A 22083-nucleotide genomic window follows, 5' to 3' on the forward strand; every position below is an offset into this window, starting at 1 on the left:
CCTTTGTGACTGTTTTAACCCATATAGAGACTTGTTTAACTTGCATACTAGTTCTTTCTTACCCTTCACAGCAAAGCCTTCAGGTTGCTTCATGTATATTTCCTCTTCTAGATCCCCGTGAAGAAATGTTGTCTTCACATCCATCTGTTCTACCTCAAAATCAAAAGCAACAACAACAAATAAAAGTATTCTAATAGAAGTTACCTTGGCAACAGGAGAAAAAATATCACCAAAATCAATTCCCAGCACCTAGGAATAACCTTTTGCTACCAACCAAGCTTTGTATTTCTCTACCTTTCCTTTTGCATTTGTCTTCTTCTTGAACACCCATTTGCTGCCAATGGGTTTCCTTCCAGCTGACAACTCCACCAGATCCCAAGCCTCATTTTTGTGCAAAGATGCCATTTCATCAACCATTGCCTCTTTCTAGAGTTTTCCATCATCTGAATCTACTGCTTCCTTCATAGTTCTAGGATCATCATCAGTAATAGATAAAACAAAATTTGAACAAAAAGCAACTGGACTATACCTTTCAGGCTTCCTTCTTTCTTGAACTGATTTTCTCACACTCGGAGTTTGTGGCTCTTCATCTTCTAATTCCTCCTCTACTGTAGAGTCTGATTCTTCCACCTTAAGCTCAAACTCTATCTTCTTGGGTTCCTTTGCTTGGAATTCATGTTTAATAACATCTTTTACCTCTCTAAACACCACATCTTGGCTGTACATAACCTTTTGTGTGATTGGGTTCCAAAGCTTATAACAATTTAAACCATCCTTATACCCAATAAAGATGCACTTTTCAGATTTACTATCCAACTTGGTTCGTTTCTCCTTTGGAACATGTACATATGCATCACATCCAAATACCCTCAAAAGTGAAAGAGAGGGTTTCTTACCAATCCATACCTCTTGTGGAGTCTTATCCTCCAACGCTTATGAAGGTGATCTGTTAACCAGGTAACATGCTATCTCCACTGCCTCTGCCCAGAATTCCTGTCCTAACCCGGCACCACTGAGCATGCTTCTTGCCCTTTCCATCAATGTCTTGTTCATTCTTTTTGCAACTCCATTTTGTTGAGGTGTATATGGAGTAGTCTTCTACCATGCTATACCACACTTCTTACAAAAGTCTTCAAATTCCTTACTGCAAAACTCTCCACCGTTATCTGTCCTCAGTACCTTTATCTTCTTCTCTATCTGGTTTTCTAGCATAGCCTTAAATTCTTTAAACCTGTCAAAGACTTCAGATTTCTTCTTAAGGAAATATATCCATGTATTCCTTGAGAAGTCATCTATAAATGATACATAGTACACAGACTTACCCAGTGATGGAACCTTCACAGGTCCAAACACATCACTGTGCACAAGCTATAATATATGTTTCACCCTCTTACCACTAGAGGGGAGACTCACCCGATTCTGCTTCCCATATACACAATTTTCATAGAAATCAAAATCTAGAGAGCTATTACTCATACCTTCTACCATACCTTTACCATGAAGTATTCGAAGACCCTTCTCTCCAATATGTCCAAGCCTTTGATGCCACAGCATGTTCTTCTCTCCAGAGACCACTAGATTTTTTGCTCCACTTTCAGGAACCATAGAACTATTGCACCCATCAACAACAGTGCTACCTTGCATCTTGTACAGAGTTCCAATCTGAGCTCCCCACATCAATACCAGTGCTCCTCGAACCATCTTGCAGGTATCCTTATCAAACACTATTTTTACACCTGCATCATCCAGCTTGCTTACACAAATCAGATTTCTGGCCAATGCAGGAATATGCAGAACACCCGAAAGTGTTCTAACCCTTCCACCATGCAACTTCAACTTTACTTTTCCACGACCAATGATTATAGCCTTCCTATCATCCCCTAAGAAGACATCACCACCATCTTATTTTTCATACTCGTAGAACCACTCTCTATGGGGAGTGAAGTAAAAGGATGCACCTTAGTCAATCAACCATGCCTCATGATCTATATGTGTACTTGAAGAAGCCAAGTACACATCCCCACCTTCATGTGAGGTGGTTTTCACCTCTGTAAGAGGAGCATCATCAGATCCCTTTCCTTTATTAGGAGATTTGGATTTACAGTCCCTTTTGTAGTGCCCTTCCTTTTCGCATTTCCAGCACACCACCTTTACAGGTTTTCCTGGAGATTTAGATCTACCTCTAGATTTAGATCTCCCACTCGATGACTTACTTTTGTTTCTGTTTCGGGACCATCCTTGTACAGACAAGGCATCACCATTCTGGCTCTCCATATTTTTCCGTCTCATCTCCTCCATCAGCAAGGATGAAACTATTTCATCAAACTACAAGATAGTTGCATTGCTACCTATTGCAATAACCAGACTATCCCACGAATCTGGTAGAGAACACAACAGACTAATGCACTTATCTTCATCTGAAATTTTAATATCAACAAATGCTAACTGACTTACCACAATATTAAATGCGTTTAGATGCTCATGTCACCGAGTATCCATCTTTCATCCTCAAGTTATACATCTTTTTTCGCAGGAACTGTTTATTCACCAGAGACATAGATTGGTAGAAAGTCCTAACTTGTCCCACAAAGGCTTCGCCATAGCTTCCCCTGATACATTCAGCAATATTGAATTTGATACACACAATCGTATTGTGCTCTTTGCCTTCTGATCCAACTTCTTCCATTCTTCATCGGATACTCCCGTTGGTTTCATACCCAGATCTACCGCGATCTACTAATCTTTATCCACCAACAGATCCTCCATCTTGAGTTTCCACAACTCAAAACTCTGACCTTTAAATTTCTCGACCTCTATATTTCCATTGCTCGCCATCTTCTTTCACCACCAGAATCGGTCTTGCAGATCTCCCACTGAATAGGGTCTACCAAAGGCCCAAGCGAAACCTCTCAGCAACAAAGGCATCCCCTTGAAGCCAAAACAGGTCTGATACCAAATGTAGGTTTTAACCTTGTATAGAAATTACCTGTATATGAATTCTAAAACATAGAAAATAAAAAATGCGAGAGCACAACACATAAAACACATATACACAAAGATTTTCCCCTGGATCCCAAAACCGGGACTACCAACTTGATTTTTCATTATGTTCCTTCCAATGTTATAACACATATTTATACATGCCGAAGCATCCAATACCATGGACAGAAAGCCATTGTGTCCAATACCATGGACCAAAAACCATCGCGTCTAAAAACATGTGCAAAAATCACGCACAAAACCATAGGTGGGTCCACCCATCCTAACATAGGGTCCAAAACCAAAATTTTCCGGGGTGCTGCCTTGGACCCCATAAAGTGGGGTTACGGGTATGCCTCAAACCCCCTATGATCCCCCCCCCTCCCTGCTACATAATTGACGCAACGAACGGGGGCTCTACCCCTCCTCTAACCCCCCCAGTTAACTACATGGGCTAGTCGTGGAAAGAATATAACACAACCCAACATAGTGGAAGTTTAGCGGAACTCTGCGACTTTTTGAGGGGTCTGCTAACTTAGCGCAAGCTCTAAAGTTGTTAGTGGATTACAGAGATACCATTGAACAAACAATTACACCTGAAAATAGAAGTAGAAGATATAATTTCACAACTTGGGAGATTAACACTCCTGCCTGTAACCAGACCACCATCATTAGTGGTATCAAAGAAACTTGCTGACACTGAATTGAATCTCAGAAGCAAGATAAGGAAATCCAATATGGATTTCAGAGTTGGAAGAGGACGAGGACATGGTAGAAGAGGACGACCAGTTGCAAATGCTGAGGTGATGGAAGCTATGCAACAGATGTAGGCTAGATTAGAAGCATTAACAACATGGAGAAATATAGATGATGGAGATGTTAGTGAGGCTGAGGTTGAAACTGAAGAAGAGGAGGAAACTATAGTAGTTACTCCTGAGATGAGATTCTTTCAATCAGTGTTAAGATCCACAACTAGGAAAAAAATTGAGATTTCAATATATGCAGGACGATTGAATCCAGAAGAATTGATAGACTGGATTAATGGCATGGAGAAATTCCTTGATTATGAAGAAACAAAAGATGAAGTTTGTGGTCACCAAGCTAGAAGGACATGCTACACTTTGGTGGGATGGAGTGTAGGTAGAAAGAAAGTGTCTTGGCAAGCAACCAATCAGAAATTGGAATAGGATGGTAGCAAAGCTAAGAGGTAAGTTTTTACCAAGTAATTATCAGCAAACCTTGTTCAGACAAATGTAGAATCTTAGACAGAGGTCTATGACAGTGAGAGAATATACAGAGGAATTCTATAAGGTAAGTATAAGTGCTGGACAAACTCAGGATACAGATGAGAAAGTGGCTAGATATGTGAATTGTCTTAGGATGGACATTCAAGATGAGATAAGTATACTGTCTCCTAAAATAGTAGAAGAAGCTTATTAGGTGGTACTAAAGGCTGAAGAAAAACTCATGAGGAAGAAATGTGCTAGAAGAAGAGGTACTTTCTGAGGAAAATGAATTCAAGCTAGTAGAGGAAGATCTATAGCACCTAGAGATGGAGCTAGCAGTAACTCAATCCAGCATGCAACCAGAGGAGGTGGTGCAGGTGGCAGAGGGAGTTTTTCCAAAGGAAGAGGAGGCAGAGGAAGAGAAGTAAGATGCTACAGATGTAACAAACTAGGACGGAGAGCTTTTGAGTGCCCAAAGAATGCAGGAACAAGTCAGAGGAATTCAATTGTTGCTCAAGTTAAGGAATAAGAAGCAGCATTGATAGAAGAAGAAGATGTACAAGAGAGAGGAGAATATTTGGTAGTCAATAAAATTTTGATCAAGCCAGCAAAGGAGATATTTGAACCATCAAAAAGAAAGACTTTTTTTAGAACAATGTGTGAGTTTCGAGGGAAATGCTGTCAGATGATCATTGATAGTGGTAGCACTGATAATTTGGTCACTACAGAAGTGGTCGAGAAATTTAAGTTGAAGACAATGAGACATCCAACACCTTACAAGGTGTCATGGTTAAAAAAGGGACATCAGTTGTTAGTGAATGAACAATGTGAAGTGGAGTTGCAGTTGGAAAAACATAAGAATAAAATTGTAGGTGATGTGATGCCTATGGATGTGTGTCACATATTGCTTGGTAGACCTTGGCAATATGATAGAGGAGCTATGCATGATGGGAAAAGAAACACCTACAAGTTTGGTAAAGATGGTGTCAATCATACATTACTGCCTATGGAAGAAGATGATGCATTAGGAAAGAAGACTGATCCAAAATCTCTATTACTAGGAGGAAAGGAATACTTACAGCAGATTGAAGAAAATGAGGTAAATTTTGTTGTTATTTGCAATCCCAAAGTAATAATGACTTCTAAATTTTCTGATTTACCCATTGAAATTCAAGAAATGTTGGACAACTATTGTGATATCGTTGTTGATGATTTGCCTAATGAGTTACCACCCATTAGAAGAATTAGCCATCATATAGATTTGATTCCTGGAGAAAATCTACCAAACAAAGCAACTTACATAATGACTCCCACAGAAAATGAAGAGGTTAGAAAGCAAGTTCAGGAATTGCTTGACAAAAGACTGATCAGAGAAAGTTTGAGTCCTTATGCAGTACCAACAGTGTTGAGTCCAAAGAAGGCTGGAGAATGTGTACTAATTCAAGAGCCATCAATAAAATCAAAATCGGGTACATATTTCCTTTACCTAGAATTGAAGATTTGATGGATTGTTTGAGTGGAGCAAAGTAGTTTACAAAACTAGATCTTAAGAGTGGGTATCATCAGATAAGGATAAGAGAAGGGGATGAGTGGAAAAATACTTTTAAGACAAATGAAGGATTGTATGAATGGAGAGTAATGCCTTTTGGGTTGTCAAATGCACCAAGTACGTTTATGGGACTCATGAATGAAGTTTTTAAAGAGTTTATTGGTAAATTTGTAATAGTATATCTGGATGATATATTAGTTTACAACAAGTCTAAGGAGGAGCACATGACACATCTAAATTATGTCTTACAAAGGTTACAAGAAGAGAAATTATTGCTGAATTTGAAGAAATGTTCATTCATGAAAGAGGAATTAGTGTATTTGGGTTTTTTTATTTCTGCTGAAGAGTTGAAGATGGATCTAGAGAAGATCAAGGAAATCATGGAGTGGCCTTCACCGAAAAGTATTTTTAAGGTAACAAGTTTTCATGGTCTTGCTAGTTTTTATAGGAAATTCATAAAGAATTTTAGTAAGATCAATGATCCTATTATTGAGACTATAAAGAAGGATAAAAAACCATTTATATGGACTGCTGAACCATAAAAGAATTTTCAATTGTTGAAGAAGAAGATCACTGAAAAACTTATTTTGGTTCTACCTGATCTTAGTAAACCTTTCCAAGTGAAATGTGATGCCAGTGGAGAAGATATTGGAGGTGTTTTAAGTCAGGAAGATAGACCTATAGCTTATTTTAGTGAAAAGTTGAATAATTCAAAGAAGAACTATTCTTCTTATGATAAAGAGTTCTATGCAGTTGTGCAGTCATTGAAGAAGTGGAAACATTATCTAATGTCAAAGGAGTTGATACTTTATTCAGATAACCATGCATTGCAGTATATTATGCAGTAGCCAAAGCTTAACCAGAAACATGCCAAATGGGTAGAGTATCTTTAGGGTTTTCATTTTGTCTTGAAGCATATAAATGGCCAACCAAACAAAGTTGCAGATGCTTTAAATAGGAGAAATACATTATTTCAAGAGAGTCAAATTCAACTGTTGGTTTTTGATTTTCTTAAAGAATTGTATGAGATAGATTTAGATTTTAAGGAGGCATTTGAAGCTTGTAAGAATCCTATTTTGATGGATAGGAATAAATGGTTGGATTATTTCTTACAAGATGGATTGTTGTTTGAAAGAAATCAGTTGTGCATACCAAATTTTTCTATGAGGGAGAATTTAATCAAAGAGAAAAATAGTGGTGGACTTGTAGATCATTTTGGTATAGAGAAGACTTATGAACAACTAAACAGATTTTATTTCTGGCCAAAAATGAGATCTGAAGTGGAAAAGTATGTCAAAACTTGCAAAGTCTGTCAATATGCAAAGGGAAGAAGCCAAAACACTGGTTTGTATGTTCCATTACGAATTCCAGATAGGCCTTGGGATATGGTAAGTATGGATTTTGTTTTGGGCTTACCAAAGACTCAAAGAGGAAATGATTCAATTTTTGTTGTGTGGATAGATTTTCAAAAATGGAACATTTTATTCCATGTTATAAAACTAGTGATGCTACTCACATTGCTAATTTGTTTTTCAAGGAGATTATAAGATTCCATGGGTTTCATAAAAGTATTGTCTCCAACAGGGATTCCAAATTTGTTGGACATTTCTGGAGGACACTATGGAAAAAGTTGGGAACTAAAATAAGTTTCAGTTCTGCTTATCATCCACAGACTGATGGACAGATTGAAGTTGTGAACAGGATTTTGGGTAATATTTTAAGGAGTCTTACTGGAGGAAATCCAAAGTAGTGGGATCAAGTATTGGCATAGGCTGAATATGCATATAATGACTCACCTAACAAGAGTACAGGGAAGATTCCATTCCATATAGTTTATGGAATACATCCAAGAGGAGTGTCTGAGTTAAGAAACTTGGGAAAAGATGAGATGAGAAGTGTAGAGGGAGAAGATTTTGCTTCAGAAATACAAGAAATACATGAACAGGTGAAACAACAGCTACAGGATAGCAACATCAAGTACAATAATAGAGTAGACATGAGAAGAAGAGAAGTGAACTTTGAAGTTGGCGATTTGGTTTTACCACACCTAAGGAGGGAAAGATTTCCAAAGAGGGATTATAACAAATTGAAGTTCAAGAAAATTGGACCATGCAGAGTATTAAGGAAATTTTCTACAAATGCATATGAAATTGAATTACCCCCTGATGTTGGAATATCCCCAATTTTCAATGTTGCTGATTTGTACAAGTATGAAGGTAAAATTGAAAATGATACAAAAGAAGACCAAGAGACAAAGGAAATTGACTGGGTAAAATAGTTACCTACAGCAAAGGAATTACAACCAGAAAGGATTTTATACAAGAAAGTGTTCGAGAAAACCAGAGGACAGGAGTACTTTCAGTATTTGGTCAAATGGAAGGATTGGCCAATTGCTAAAGCTACTTGGATAACAGAATGTTGGAAATAATACTGAGAGGGGGGGTGAATCAGTATTATCAAGTCAAATATTCCCTTTTTCAAATCTAGGACATATACGCTACTTCAGTTAGTGAAAACCACGTATATACGCAACTACGTAGAAGGAAACCTGCGTATACCATGCAAACTTATAATTTACTTTATCTTACAGATGTTGATTATTAATCTGTGTATCAGAATCAAATAAATAGTAACCAGAAACAGTAAAACAGAGCAGAAGACAATCACACACAAGAACACAAGATATAAGGTGGAAACCCAATGTAGGTGAAAACCACCTGCTGCAATTCGTCTCTATCTTCCTTTTAATTAGAAACTTCTTTTTACAATGATTATGTACTGGTGCAGTCCTTTACCAGTACGCAGGCTACAACTTGCAGAGAGCTACAACCCTCTCTCATTCTCCATCTTCTCCTGGAAGGGAGCTATAACCCCCTTAGCTATTGCACTGGCCAAGATACTAGTACGTAGGTGCTGACCTATAGAAGGCTACAACCTTCTCTTTCTTCTAGGGACCATGTTTCATAAATTTTCAGACTGGATCCATGAACATCAATCAAACATCAAGAATTTCTGTATCAAACAATCTCCCTTTCACCAAGTAGAACTGAATCAATTTGACACTTTTCTGACCGCTATACCCAGAACACAGTAATAGTAACCATACACCAAATTCTGAACCCAGAACACTGCACCAACAAACAGAAGCAGCTAGAACACAACTTAAGAGATGTACGCTACTTCAACAACCAAAAACCTGCATGCATACGCTTCTGTGTTTGAACCAACCTGCGTATACGGTGTTTTTTACTCACAGAACCAATGTGCATACGCGCCTTCACTTCACTGAACCTGCGTACAGATCTATAAAGGATAATTTCAAATATTCAGACCTTAGTTAACCTAGATTACTAGATTTATAGATCAAGCATGCGCCACATATAACGGATCAAAATCATACAAAGATACTATTATTCAAGCCTTAAGATTATGACCCATCAATAGAGCTTATCCTTCTCTTTGCACTAAGGTTCCTCCTTCATTTAGATCCAAATCTGCACCATAACCCAATCAATATTTCAGATCTAGCACTTTGTTAGATATTCAATAATTCAGATCGTACTTTTGTGAAATGATCTCCTTCCTCTTTTATAGTCTTAGGCCTTCCACAATACCACGGTCCAAAACCATAACAAAACAATACCATGGGCCCAATATTTGGGATCAACACTCTTGACGAGATACCATGGCCCAAAACCATAGGTTCAATTACCAAGGACTAAATACCACGAACCAAAAGTAAGTTCTCCAACATGTATGCACTTTTCCTTGCATGAAAGTGCGTGTATATGCATACGCACCTTTGTAACGTCTATCCTACATGTATACACGTCTTCGTCTAGGTGAACTTGCGTGTATGTCTTTTCCTTCATTCTGAAAGCTTGAACTGAGATCTGTCACTAGAGTGAGTTGCCGTCAAGGACAACACCTATTCCATAGTTCCAAACTTGTGTCATAATGCCAAAAATCTCCCTCTTTGGACTTGATGGCAACCCCAAGATCCTCAAAGTCATTCTCCCCGTTTTTCATCAAGGGCAAAGGGTTGTGCTCCCGCTGAGTACATGATGAAATCTTTGCTCTGCTGTGTTGACCATGCTCCCCCTGACTGTAGGCAAGATCTGCAAAAAGATGTTCTTCAAGAAGAACCATGACTTATACATCATAAAAGACCTTCCTATCACCAAAAGACTCTATACATACATCCATCACCCAACCAAGTGGGGATACATCAGAAATTTACATATGACAACAAGGTACATTACATCATTCATCCTAGGCATAGTGGGGAAACCAAAATAGGCCGTTACATGACCTTGACACCATTAAAGAGATACATGACATAGAGACGAAATATCTAGAGCAAGACTTATGAAATTCACCAATAACTGATATCAGCAGCATCTGTCAATCACTATTCAGATCAGCAACCATGTTTTCCTTTTGTTCTCCCTCTGCATTTGTTCGACTTGAGATCAACAACTATGAACCTGAACCAAAAGCTTCTAAGATAATGCCAACGATGCATTATTAGAAGATTATCTGCTCCCCCTGAACCTGTGCCAGATGGTCTCTGTTAGACACATATCAGACTATCTTCAACCAGAGATTGTCCCCACTGATTTCTTTCAACTACCATATACGTGACTGTTTCTGCATAAACCGGCATATGTACGTGGATCCTCCTCAAGCAACTCGCGTACACCGATTTTTCTCTGAAACATACAAGTTTCAATAGCAAGATGATGCATCAACTACTCCCAGCTTCTGTCTGAGGTATTCAAATGTTTCCCTAGGTAGTGGTTTGGTGAGAATATTAGTAACTTGTTCCTTAGAGGGAACATACTCCAATTTGACCTTTTGTTCCAATACTTGTTCCCGGAGAAAATTATACTTGATTGGTATGTGCTTAGTCTTTAAATGCATGACAAGATTCTTTGAGATACTGATAGCACTTGTATTATCACATAAGATGGAGATAGGTGGAGTACAAATGATTTGAAAATCCTGAAAAGTTTGCATCATCCAAAGGAGTTGAGTGCAACAAGATGCGGCAGCCACATATTCTACTTCAAGTGTAGATAAGGCAATCGAATTCTATTTCTTGCTGAACCAAGATACTAATCTGGAACCCATAACGAATGCACCGCCACTTGTGCTTTTTCTGTCATCCACGCTTCCAGCCCAATCTACATCTATATAAGCATAAAGAGTGATATCTGCATCTCTCGGATACCACAGGCCATAGTTTTGAGTTGCTTGAAGATACTTGAAGATTCTCTTTACTGCCTGAAGATGAGTTTCCTTAGGATTTGCCTGAAATCTTCCAACCATTCCCACTGCATGCATGATGTCTGGTTGGGTACCTGTTAAATAGAGAAGACTTCCAATCATGGATCTATAAGTCGGTTGATGCATTGCTGCTGATTCATCATTTGCACTGAGGCTGCATCCTGTAACCATAGGGGTACATACTGGTTTTGAATCTTCCATGCCATACTTCTTCAAAATCTATTTGAGGTACTTGGTTTGAGATAAAAAGATACCACCTTGATTTTGTTGGATTTGTAATCCAACAAAATATGTCAGTTCTCCAAGCAAGGACATTTCGAATTCTTTCTACATCACCAAGGCAAAGTTTTGACTCATAGCTTCTTCATTGCTGCCAAAGATGATATCATCAACATACATAACAAGTATTAGCAATTTGTTATTTTCAATTTTTATATAAAGATTGTTATCTGCTGATCCTTTTGAGAAACCTTGTTGATGAAGATATTTGTCCAGACGATAGTACCAAGCCCTTGGGGCTTGTTTAAGACCATAGAGAGCCTTCTTAAGTCTGCATACAAGTTTTGGATCATTTCCAAGGATGAATCCATCTGGTTGTTCAATATACACTTTTTTTTCTAAGTCTCCATTCAGAAAGGCTGATTTCATGTCCATTTGAAATACTTTGAATTTCTGAGAGCTTGAGAGAGCAAGGAACATTCGGATGGCCTCAAGTCTAGCAATGGGAGCAAAAGTTTCTTCAAAGTCTATTCCTTCTTGTTGAGCATACCCTTTACAAACAAGTCTGGCCTTGTTTCTAATAACTTCCCCATTTTCATTCAACTTGTTTTTAAAGATCCATTTTGTCCCTATGACATTCTTATCTTTTGGTCTAGGAACCAATTCCCAAGTGTTATTCTTTTCGATATGTTCAAGTTCTTCATCCATTGCCTTGACCCAGCATTCATCTTTGCATGCCTCTTTTACATTTTGTGGTTCAGTGGAGGAGAGCAATGCCAAATAGCTTGAGGCTTCTGCAATTGTTCTTCTTGTTTGTATATCTGCCTCTTTCTGCCCCAAAATTTGAGATTCTGGATGATTCTTTTGAACGTACCTGGATGGAGTCTTATCTTCTATCCTTATCTATTCTTCTAGTACCTCTTGAGCTTCTTCTTCATCATAAGTCTGATTTGATGTTGAAGGATAGTCCTCATCATCTTCGAAATCTTCGGATTTCACTTGCCTAGGAATGTTTCCTTCTTCATCAACTACCACGTCAATACTTTCAACAATTTTTCCAAGCCTTTTATTGTAACACTTGTAAGCTTTGCTGTGGGGAGAGTAATCAAGGAGAATGCCTTCATCTGCTCTAGGTTCAAACTTGCCAAGATTTTCATCAGTATTTTTGATATAGCATTTGCTTCTAAAAATTTTGAAATATTTTACCGAAGGAGTCTCACCATACCAGAGCTCATGAGGAGTTTGAGTGCTTTTCACCCGGACATTTGTCTTGATGAGAATAACTACTGCGGCAAATGCGGCTTCACCCCAGAAGGTTGTGGGAGTTCCAGACTCATCAAGAATAGCACGAGCCATTTGTTGAATCGCTCTGTTCATCCTTTCCACTACTCCATTTTGTTGAGGAGTCCTAGCTGTAGAGAATTCCCTTCTTATTCCATGTTCTTCACAAAAATCGAAAAATTCATTTGAGGTAAATTCTCCTCCTCAATTAGACATGAGGCATTTGATTCTGTGATCTGATTCATTCTCCACCAAGGCTTTGAATGATTTGAACTTTTCAAAGGCTTCGTCTTTGTGCGTCATAAGTCCTATCCAACACATTCTGGAATAGTCATCAATGAATAATATAAAGTATTCTTCTCCTCGAGGTGACCTTTTCCTAGATGGACCATATACATCAGCATGGACAAGTTCAAGCGGCCTACTGGCTAATCCTTTCTTCTCAGAGAAGTTAGTTCTGGTCTGCTTACCAAACTGACATGATTTGCATATTGTATTGTTTGGGATTCTAATGTCTGGAAGACCACGAACTACCTGGTATTTGCATGCTTTCCTTATCTGTGAGAAGCTAAGATGCCCCAATCTTTTGTGCCATAGCCAGTGTTCATCATTCTTGCTTATATAGCATTGATGTTGTCCTTCTTTGAATATGTATAAATTATTTGGAGTTCTTTCACCTTTGATCACTGTTTTTCCTGTATCAAGATCACGAACACTACATCCATTTGATCGAAATATTACCTCAGTTCCTTGATCACACATCTGACTGACAATTAGTAGATTATGCTTTAAGCCATCAACATACATGACATTTCCAGCTTTGACCCTTTCTTTCAACTGAACCAAACCTTTACCTTTTATGAGAGCAAGGGTGTCATTTCCAAAAGAGACCTTCTTCTCCTTCTTTAAGGCACTATATGACTGAAGTTTTTCTTTATCTCCTGTCATATGTTTGGAACATCCACTGTCGATGTACCATTGATTTTCCTACCCTTCCGCATATAAGGCTATACCACATCTTTCTGGTTGTGGTTCTTTTATTCTCCATGATTTGGCACTTGAGGCTTGCTCCTTCTGAGTTGTCTGCTAAAACCTGCTCCTGCACTCAGAATCTTCATGACCAAAATTGTTACAAATAGAACATTCAATTTCATTTTCAAGAGTAGAGAAGTTATTGCAGGTCCTTTTCATAATCCCAGTCATACTCTTCTGTTTATGAGCTTCTCTAGTCATGATTGTCTTATAGGCAACACATTGAGCTGCTTTGTGACCAAAGTTATGACAAGAAAAACATTGGACATTGAAGAAACTCCTGTGATTATCAAATCTCCCAGCCAAATGATTGTAGTTCCTATTGACATCCACTCTTGAGGTAAATTGAGAAGGTTTTACCTATGGCTAGTTGTAGCTTCTGTTTGTCCTTAAAGTAGATTGCCCTCGATTTACCTGGTAATTTCCATTGGGTCTTTGTTCACTTCTCCTTGCTGCATCAAGATAACTCTTGGAGATAGATGGTTTCTGCACTTGAGTTGTTTCTTCATTATATCCCAGACCTATCTTGATTAGTGGAGAGCGTTGTACTTTGATAATCTCATCTAAAGTGTCAGATCCTTTAACAAATCTAAGATTAAGAGCTTTTGTTTTCTCAATCCCACAATTTGACATTCTAACTTTTCATGATGTTTTTCCTTTTCAGCAAGTTAAAATTGCAGAGTATCTATGATCACATTCTTCTCTTCTAAACAAATTTTGAGCCTAGAAATCTCTTCATAAAGACCTTCTTCATCTATAGCATCCACAAAATCATCATCTTCAAAAGCCATTAAAATTTTATAGTTATAGCCTTTTTCATCTTCATCACTATTTGAAAGTCCATCACTATCTTCATGAGTGTAATAGCTTTTCTTATTTACATTTTGCTTCTTGTTCCATCTAACAGGTTCCTTACCCTTGTCAAGCTTATCTTTATCAGGACATTTGGCAGCATAGTGACCGACTCTTCCACAAGAAAAGCATTTGAAAGGTAACTTACCTCTAAATCTTCCAGCACCACGTTGAAGGTTCTTGACAAAATTTGATTCTTCCTCTTCTTCTGACATATGTCCTGACTCATAGTAATCTCCTTTGCTTGATGCCTTGAATGTAGCTTCTCTCCTATCTGATGGTCCTCCTTTCCTCATTTCGTAAGCAGTTACAATTCCATGCAGCTATGACATGGTAAGGTTCCGTAGATTCTCCTTTTCTTCTATTGTAGAAACTTTTGATTCGAACTTAGGGGACAAGGATCTTAGAACCTTTTCAACCACAAGAGCCTCTTTTATTTATTCACCCAAATTTTTCATACAATTAACAATCTCATCTACATGAAGGAAATAGTTAGCCACACTTTCATCATTGTGCATTCAGAGATTTTCATACTGAATTCTGAGGGTTTGAAGTTTTTCTCGTTTTACCTGTTCATCTCCTTCATAGCTCAGAACAATCTTGTCCCATATTTCTTTTACAGATTTATACTGCATAACCTTGAAGAATTTTGATTGAGATAGACATCCTAATAGAGTATTGACATCCTTTGCATTTGTTTCATATTGCTTCTTACCAGCCGAATCTGTAGGAGTTGTGGATGGAAAAGTATACCCTGTATCTATGATATCCCAGACTTCTGTACCAAGAGATTGTAGATAGGCTGTGACTCTTACCTTCCAATAGACGAAGTTGGTCCCATCAAAAATTGGTGGCCTGATAGATGCTTCTCTCTCGTAGTTGCTCATGATGATGGATCTTCCTTCAAGCGATCAAGCTTCTTCAGAAGGACCTGCTCTCATACCAATTGTTGGAAATAATAATGAGAGGGGGGGTGAATCAGTATTATCAAGTCAAATATTCCCTTTTTCAAATCTAGATCATATATGCTACTTCAGTTAGTGAAAACCGCGTATATACGCAACTACGTAGAAGGAAACCCACGTATACCATGCAAACTTATAATTTACTTTATCTTACGGATGTTGATTATTAATCTGTGTATCAGAATCAAATAAGCAGTAACCAGAAACAGTAAAACAGAGCAGAAGACAATCACACACAAGAACACAAGATATAAGGTGGAAACCCAATGTGGGTGAAAGCCACCTGTTGCAATTCGTCTCTATCTTCCTTTTAATTAGAAACTTCTTTTTACAGTGATTCTATATTGGTGCAGTCCTTTACCAATATGCAGGCTACAACCTACAGAGAGCTACAACCCTCTCTCGTTCTCTAGCTTCTCCTAGAAGGGAGCTATAACCCCCTTAGCTCTTGCACTAGCAAAGATACTAGTACGTAGGTGCTGACCTATAGAAGGCTACAACCTTCTCTTTCTTCTAGGGACCACGTTTCATAAATTTTCAGACTGGATCCATGAACATCAATCAAACATCAAGAATTTCTGTGTTAAGCAATCTCCTTTTCACCAAGTAGAACTGAATCAAGTAGACACTTTTCTGACAGCTGTACCTAGAACACAGTAACAATAACCATACACCAAATTCTGAACCCAAAACACTGCACCAACAAACAGAAGTAGCTAGAACACAACTCAAGAGATGTACGCTACTTCAACAACCAGAAACCTGTGTGCATACGCTTCTGTGTTTGGACCAACCTACGTATACGCTATTTTTTACTCACAGAACCACCACGTATATGTGCCTTCACTTCACTGAACCTACGTATAGATCTATAAAGGATAATTTCAAATATTCAGATCTTAATTAACCCAGATTACCAGATTTATAGATCAAGCATGCGCCACATATAACGGATCAAAATCATACAAAGATACTATTATTCAAGCCTTAAGATTATGACCCATCAATAGAACTTATCCTTCTCTTTGCGCTAAGGTTCCTCCTTCATTCAGATCCAGATCTGCACCATAACCCAATCAATATTTCAGATCTAGCACTTCATCAGATATTCAATAATTCAGATCGTACTTTTGCCAAATGATCTCCTTCCTCTTTTATAGTCTTAAGCCTTCCACAATACCACGGTCCAAAACCATAAGAAAACAATAGCATGGACGCAATACTTGGGATCAACACTCTTGATGAGATACCATGGCCCAAAACCATAGGTTCAATTACCAAGGACTAAATACCACTGACCAAAAGTAAGTTCTCCAACATGTACGCGCTTTTCCTTGCGTGAAAGTGCGTGTATACACATACGCACCTTTGTAACATCTAACCTGCGTGTATACACGTCTTCGTCTAGGTGAACCTGTGTATATGTCTTTTCCTTAATTCTAAAAGCCTGAACTGAGATCTGTCACTAGAGTGAGTTGCCATCAAGGACAATACCTGTTCCATAGTTCCAAACTTGTGTTATAATGCCAACACAGAAAACATGCTACAGAAATTGGGCAGTTCTGTAGAAGAGCTCATGGAAAGGAGCCCATGAAGAATTTTGTCGTCAGGATTTTGATGCAGGAGGATAAGGCTTGAAGAAAAATTTGAAGAATTATTCCAAAAATAAAATAAAAAAAATATTACAAGCAAAGGAGAGGGATCCTTTGGACATCGATTTCCATGTTTTTTCTAGTTAAGCATAGAGCTAGAATATAGGATTCGATCATGATGTAATAAGTTCTAGTTAGTTAGCTATAGTGGAGATTCTCGAGGAGAATGCCTCGCAGGATAGATAGGGTTAATAAATTTTAGCCTTTGAATTAGGATCTGGTTGTTAGGATAAACCAATACTTATGTAAATTTCACACTATTGTAAAGGGATTTTGACTGTTGAAGAAATTTGGCTTTCCTGGAGCAAATTCAGTAAATTGGGAAAATTTAGTTTCGTCGTATGTGGATGAGAAATTTCTTGTCAAATCTCGAAGGATAACCTCCTTCGAAATCTCTGTGTTATTGTGAAATTCATAGTTTAATTGGTGTTTTGTGCGATTGAATGAAATTGTGTTGACTGTGTTCAATTTCATGTTTTCTTTTTAACTGAGTTTCTCGTGAATTTTAAGTGTGGAGCAGACAGTCGAGATCAGCGGAGGAAGACGAAGGACACAGCATACGAAGATTTAATTTGGATTGTTAGATCTCGGTCGAGATAGATCAACGGTGTTTGGGTAAGAACGTTACCCGACAGTTAACGAGTAGGAGCGGCTGGAGAAAACCACAAGCGGATTTCAGGTGGAGGAAAGGTTGTAAGTGGTAATTCCCCCATTGGCTCTGATTCCATACACATAGTGACACGTAGCAGTGAGGAGAGAGAGGGAAACCAATTTTTTGGGTGGATTTGGAGTGCGCAAGTTAGCCGGCTAATATGCATGTGAGCCGTTAGATCTGGTGGAGCAAGATCGGTGGTTGACAAACATGGAGCAGGTTTGAAGTCAGGGAGTGTTGTGACCACTGGATATTGAATAGATCAATGGTGAAGAAGTTTCAATGAGTTTTAGAAGGCAAATTTCAAATTTTATTAAACTATGGTTTGTATTACCATCGGGTCCAGTCTAGAGGAAGTTTAGCAGAACTCTACGACTTTTGGAGGGGTCTGCTAACTTAGCGGAAGCTGTAAAGTTGTTAGTGGATGACAGAGAGCCCATTGAACCAACAATTACACCTGCAAATAGAAGTAGAAGATATAATTTCACAATTTGGGAGATTAACACTCCTACCTGTAACCAGACCACCATCATTATATCTTGCTAATCTAGATTGATTGTGCAAACAAGATAGCCTCCCCTGAGATACATTGAGGTATGAGTTTGATTATGTCATATATTTTGTGTTTGAGTGTTTGATTATGTCGCCTATTTGGTATAGTTTTTCTTACATTGTATACTTGGTGCTTGAATGCTTGATTATGTCATCTATTTGGTCTTTATTATGTCATTTATATGTTGGTTGAATGTTTGACTAGTTGCATGATACGAGTTTGTATCTATAATATTCCACTATGGAATGATCTTGTTTGAGATGTTTGCACTAACACACATGTGCTGAGAAAAATTGATATGTACTTGACTGTAAATAGGTGATACTTGTAGTATTACGTATTATCATTGATGAATGTGAGTTGATTGTGGATTATGACATGGTTGTTAGACTTGGTAAAGGTTGATTTCAAATTAATAACTATGATGTCTTGAGCTTTGGAACATGTAGGTGACATGTGTTTTCGATTACAAGGTTGTGTGCTTCGCACAATAAGGTAAGATAAATGATATATTGTTACATTTATTTATACACTGGTAGTTATGTGTTTATGGTAGTATGATACGGGGAATTTCATGGAAAAGGGGTTGCTATGTAATCTTGGATAAGGCTCAAGTTGAGATTTTCTTTGGAAGTATTGGGAAGCCATGGGGATTGAGTTATGGTGTTTGTTTCTAGTCTTGCGCTTTCAGTATTTCATGATTTGTTTTGATTGATTGCAGATTTGTTTATGTCTAGTGTATGGCCACACCACTTTGTTTGGTGTGTCATATTGCTATTGGTTTTCCTAGGTTTCTTCTTCGTTGCTTTTGGTTATTTCCCTTCATGTTTTGAGGGTCTTGGGGATTGGTTGGTGAAAGAGGAAAGTTAGTGGAGCTAGGGGAGATCTGAATGAAATCCAACATGTAGTATAAGACTTGGATGAAGCCCAATGCATGTGTAAGGGAAAATGAAGGCAAGAATATGACCATTGATTCGAATGGTGGGGTCCATTGGGATAAGTGGGCAATGGAAGGACAGTCATGAGAAAGGTAACATGAAAGGTAGGGCAAATGGATTTTAGGTGTCAAATGACTTTGCTATGTGTGGAACTATTGTTCTGAATGTTGTGGATGTGTTGCATGAATAAAGGGAGTTTTCTTAACCTAAACGTTATGTTATCTAGTAATTATGTGGTGATAATGGTTATGTTAATGTGTATATATGTATATATATGTATGTATGTATGTTTTTTTTGGATAGCATCATTATGGATCATGATTTCTTTATGCTAATGATTATATATATGTATCTATGTATGTCAATGTTTAAAAGCATCGTGAAGGGTCATTCTTGTGGAGGAATGATTGATTATCAGCTGAATGGCACGAAGAAGTTCTTGGAATCAAGTGGACATAATAGCCCAGACAAATCTATGAGGTTACTATCATGTGGATATGAATTGACATTACATGTTTATACTATGCATATGTTTAGTCTATAATAGGTAATGAGGAGAGATGCATTAATAGAATGAAAGTAGTGCGATATGAAACATGTTGGGACATGCATGGATAGTACAAAGACACTAGAACTAAGGTTTCCTGGTAGAGACAATGTGGTTCCTGGATGTGCAATACTACTTTTGTGTATGTGTTGTACATGATGTACCTATGGTGTTGTGTGCATATTTCATATATGATGTTGTGTTCCTATTGCATATGTCGTACTGTATAGGTATAGAGTTGTGTTCATGTTTCATATATGGTACTATGTACATATGGCATTGTGTACGTGTTATATATGTGGTGCTATGTAGATATGGTGTTTTTCACATGTTGTATATGCATTCTTATGTTTATATGGTGCCGTGGGGATGTTGGACATGTGATGTTGTGTACATATGGTGCCATGGGAACCTAGATATGTAGTGTTATGTACATATGGTGTTGTGTGCATGGTGTAGATGTGGTTTTTTGTTCATGTGGTGTTGTGTACATGTTGTACATGTGGAGCTTGTTGGAATTATGAGATAAGTGTTGTCCTTGATGGCAAACCACACTGATGAGAAATCATAGTACAGAAGGACAGCAGCAAGGAATTGATGATCAGACTATAAGAAGAAGAGAAAGTTCATACACGCAGGTTCGTTAAGCCCAAGTCGCGTGTACACGCAGGTTGGCTTCATTAAAAGCGCGTGTATGTGGAAAACTCATTTTGGTCCATGGCGGTTATTCCTTGGAAGTTGTGCCTATGGTTTTGGACCTTGGTGTCTCGGCGAACGTGTTGATCCCTAGTTTTAAAGTTGATGGTATTGGATTTCTATGGTTGTGGCCCTTGGTATTGAACAAGGCCTAAGGCTATATGTTATAGACATTTTTGTGCCTCGCATCATGGAGCATGGAATGTCAATAATTACAGGGATCCTCAGTCCCTAAACATGTTGTTCTTACCCCTAAAAGAACAAGGTCATCAAACAACAGCACTTCCAATCAGTTCTCCACCTGAAAACACTTCAAAACAGGCTTATTTTGGATCATGTCAGCTGCTTAACTGAGCTTCTGCGCTGTAATGCAACTGTCCCACTCTGTACCTGCACTGGAAGTCAAAAGTAATGAAGGCTACCTGCGCTGGGCGAGATTGGCCAAGTGGCACAGTCATCCTGCAAGGTGTCAACTGCCCAGGAAGCTTCCAAACTGACACTTGGTTCATGAGATTCGCCCTGTGATGAGTAAGAGGTACTTGATCACCATGTGTAAGCAAGGATCTCCAAGTGGACTCAAGAACTGAAGATTAACTGAAGAGGGAGAGGACACTAGTCATCTCTATGCCAGCCTCAAGCTGACTCATCCTCTCTTCTTCTCTCCTATATATAGAGCTCTTCTATGAGGTCTAAGGAGGCTGGAATTTTGTGTAAAGCAAGGAGGTGCTGTTGGATTACGGTTAGAGCTATTGGGTGATTGTTTTACTAGAGGTGAAGAGGAGAGTTCTTGCTGCTGGGGAGGTGCTGCTGGATTGGAGCCATCATTGGTTGTAACCTTCTCAGAACCCTGTTACTTCTATCAATAAAGTTTTGCATGTTCTCCTATATACTTGTATTGCATTGATGTATTGTATTTACATGTATATTTGATTCACTCTAATCCATGCATCAGTTATGAGTACTTGTATCTTGTAGTTTCCTCTCTCGTTTTGTGCAGGGCTTGTGTGTAGCTGGACCAGCAAAGAGAGCAAGGAGCTGGGAACAAGAGACAAAGAGAGAGGATCAAGATCGACTAAGCGAAGGATACCAGGTTGGTTGATCATTTCTTCCCCCTCTCTGTACTTTCATAAAGGAAAACATCAAAGCTTTACTTTCAGTTGTTGCTAAAGACTGTCACCTTTAGAGTAGGGATAGGGTCATCCGCATCGGATACTTTTCCCCACAACACTATATAAGGGAAGGAAATCATTAGGCAAGTGTATCTGAAATGTCTTGAATATCTGATGAAGCATTAGATCCAGTATGCAGGGTTATGGGTTGATGATGCATTGCTTGATCTGAGCTAAGGAGAGATCTCATCGGTTGATGGAGAACAAGATCTAAGGAGAGATCGGGATCAAATGGTTTGAAATGAACTATCTTTATGATGCTTATTCTAGATCTACATACTGACGCATGTATTGTTCTATAAGTATTATGAGTATGATTGATGTCTGGTACAGCTGCAAGTTATGAGAAATTATTTTTAGATCTGTACGCGGGTTGTATTTGGTAAAAGCGCGTATACACGTGGGTTTGATTCATCGAAGTAGCGTATACATTGTAAAGCTTGATATTTGAAGTTGCAGATGGATCTGATGGTTATTACAGAGT

This window comes from Pinus tabuliformis, chromosome J, assembly GCF_031772625.1.
Source record: "Pinus tabuliformis cultivar Carrire ecotype Pingquan chromosome J, CPIR1, whole genome shotgun sequence".
NCBI lineage: Eukaryota > Viridiplantae > Streptophyta > Pinopsida > Pinales > Pinaceae > Pinus > Pinus tabuliformis.